The sequence below is a fragment of the Nelumbo lutea genome, chromosome 4 (assembly GCF_056320005.1).
Source record: "Nelumbo lutea isolate HS-2025 chromosome 4, American lotus-T2T, whole genome shotgun sequence".
NCBI classification, from domain to species: Eukaryota; Viridiplantae; Streptophyta; class Magnoliopsida; order Proteales; family Nelumbonaceae; genus Nelumbo; species Nelumbo lutea.
This window is the reverse complement of record NC_142687.1, coordinates 6,273,751-6,277,169: the sequence shown is the minus strand read 5'-3', so window position 1 is coordinate 6,277,169 and position 3,419 is coordinate 6,273,751.

Genomic DNA, 3,419 nt, shown 5'->3' with positions numbered 1-3,419 from the left:
CATGAAGTTCAAGAGTGGTTGAATCGTTTAGATCCAGATCAGTCCGGTTGGACTAGACCCTGACCGAACCGGTTCAGTCCGGTCGGACAAAACCGATTGGACTAGATCCCGACAAGACCGGTTTAGTTTGATTGGGCTAGACCCCGACTTGGCCGGTCCAATCTAGTTGGACTAGACTGGACTGGTTCAGTCAAATGTTGGATTGACTTGGGTTGGATCATATCAGGTTTGTGCATAGGTTTGGGCCCAAACCGATTGGCCTAAAGTGGGTCAAAGGAAGTAAATCAGACCAGGTTGGATTTGGGTCGTGTTGTACAGATATGGGCCAAACTGGACGATCCAAACTGGGCAAAGCAAGTAGGGCGGTTTAGGGTTTAGACCCCATCCGGTCTGATCCGTTTAGGATTCGATTCGACCCGGATCAGCTTGTGCCGGATCGAGTCGGGCTGCGTGACTAATGGTTGGATCCAAACCGGGCAAAGCAAGTGGTATCAAGCCACATTGTCTGAGGTCTATTTCGGATTCGGGTCACCCCAGATTGGTATATGTTGGATTAGGTAAAACCGTGTTGAACTGGTCCGGACTTGGGTCAAATTTATTTGGATTTATGTTGGGTAGGGCTGTTCATAAGAAGGTCGAACCCGACCAAACCGACCAATCCGGACTGACCCAACCCGAGTCGGCTGGGTTTTCATCAGCACCAATCGGTTTCAGGTTGTACAAATTCATAAATCGATGGTTTGGGTCGGTTTCGGTTTTCTTGTGTGAAAACCGAAACCGACTCGAACCGAACCGACTTAGTTCCTACTTAACTAAAAACTGAAATATATGAAAATATATATTCCAATATCTATATTTAAAAAATATATATTATGAAATATGTCTGATATATATTTCCATAAAACATATATTCCAATATATTTTTATGTATATTTTTGTTTATATATATATAATACATATTTCATTTTTAAATATATTTCTAGAAAACTAGGTGGTCATGGGGGGCATGGATGAACTTAGAGCCGAAACCAACCCAAACCGACCCAACCCGACTCAAACCGACCAGGTCGGTTTTGCTTAACACTGGGTTGGTTTCGGTTTCCATCTCAGGTAACCCGACCAGGTCGGGTCGGTTGGAAAAACCTCAGTAAACCAACCTAACCCAACTAGTGAACAACCCTAATGTTGGGTGAAGTGTGTTGATTAAGACAAAATTAAATTTAGTCAATAATTAATAGAAAATTAATGCATTAATTATAAATTATTTAATTCAAATGAAGAAAATACAAAAAAAGCCAAGGAATTAATACTAATGTCTGTAATGGTTATCTACAACCCAACCCAACCCATTTAAATGGGAAGATTGGGTGACGGGTTGATCACACAACCTGCCAAGTAAATGGGCAGTTAGATACTAGGTGGGTTGGGTGGGTTCGGCTGATTGGGTGAAAAATTTCCATTCATAGAGATAGTTTAAGAGAAATTTTAGGAGAATAAATTATTTAGTTTATTAGGAAAATACATCTCATTGATTCTTTAAAAATGATATGAAATAAAAAAATAAAAAATTCAAAAGAAAAAAATTTCTTGACCTCTTTATTATATAAAATCTCTCTAGACCTTCTTCAAATAAGACCCTCATCATTTAATCTACCAATAAAAAAAAATGTCTCGTTGTCATACATGGCTGAACCGAAGCTAGCCAGCTAGCTATAAATAGGTCAATTAAGATATGGTATTTGAGTCCAAGCATTCATGCTAGCTGGATTGTCAAATACCAACCCCTAGCTAAAAATGTCTAACCTTACTATTGCGTGTCGTTATTGCCCTTAAAAGACAAAGTGTTAATATTTCTAAATACAATATATTTTGTATACATTTGATTGACTGATACCACAATAAGAGAGAGGTAGGGGTGATTAGATTAGGCGTCTGTTTGGCAATGATGCTGTTGCTTCAGAAAACTGTGATACATCAATATTATATCGGAAAAAATGGTATTCTAGAAAAGTACTGAAAATAGACATATAACACTAGTACCAAAAGAAAGTATTAATATTGGAAAACAACAACTTTTCCAAATAGAAAAAATATATTATTTTTTCAAGAAATGATATTTTCAACCCACACACCAATAACACCATTTTCTAATATATGTATCTGCAACATTTGCAGAAAATATTATATCTGCAGCATCAATACCAAACATATATTAGATGAGATAAGCTTCCAGCCTTCTAAGCTCGTTAACCTTGCATTCAAAACAAAGTTTATAATACAGGCTTGGAAGTATCAGTGTTATTTCCCTTTCATAACATTTGGTATTTGTTGCTTCAAAGATGAAGGATGCAATCTAATTTCAATCTTTTAGTCCAAGCACATGGGCCATCGTATATTGATTTATAAAGCTGGACACTTAAACGACGGGACCCACAACTTTCTGTTGGTGGTAGTCCCTACTTCTTATAAAAAACCTGGCTTGATCCACAATCAAGAGAATTTAATCTCCTTTGGCGACGGATTAAAGCTGATCGCTACGTCCATTCTAAATTATGCTTCTGTTAGAGGGAAAGAGAGAGATGACGAATTGGGTCGAGTCATACAGCGAAAAGGTATAAAATCGTAGCCCCACTTGAGTTTGGCCGATTTGGAGGTGAGCGGTGAGCCCATCCGACTCTGAAAAAAGAGGTTTGGTGTGTGGGTCGTGTCAACGCTTGCCATCCTTACAAGTATATCGCATTAGACATTGGAACTTCTCGCCCTATTTTAATACAATATGATAAGAATATTTAGGAATCCAAGTGTGAAGGAACGTTATCTTTATTCATATTGAGGCGTGCGTTCACCGTTAGATTTGGATCGGATGGAAGAAGGCAATCTTCACGATGTAACCCAAATCCATACTTTTAATTTCTTGTTTCTTTTTTTCTTTTTTTTTTCGTTTTCGAAAGGGAGAGAAAACAGCAGTCAGCAGGGCATGATTCGCTCGTGCAACTAATGTAAGTTCTTAGAGATAATTTCCTGATTCAGTTTGTCCCCACATGTTCCCCTCTTTGGCGATTACGGACTTACACAGTTAGGGTCAGCTAGCTGCTATATGGCTGGAAATTTTGATTCATCCCAATCTATCCCGTCGCTCATCCATTCCGTAGTTGTTTCAATTCAACTTTCTATTAACGCTAGGTGGATAAAGCAAAAACAGGTTCAAAGAATAAAGTGGATGCATTACGTGGTTGTAATGTAATGCCTACCAAAGTGTTCTTTTAGAAGCACCTAACAGAGTTGATGTATGAATTTTAAGTGACTTGGCGATGTGACAACGGTCGAGTCTTAGTTTCCACCTACTTTAGACACTGAACTCAAGATTATCATCAATGAGTTTGGTGATGTAAATATAATTCCAACCTGTCATCAAATCC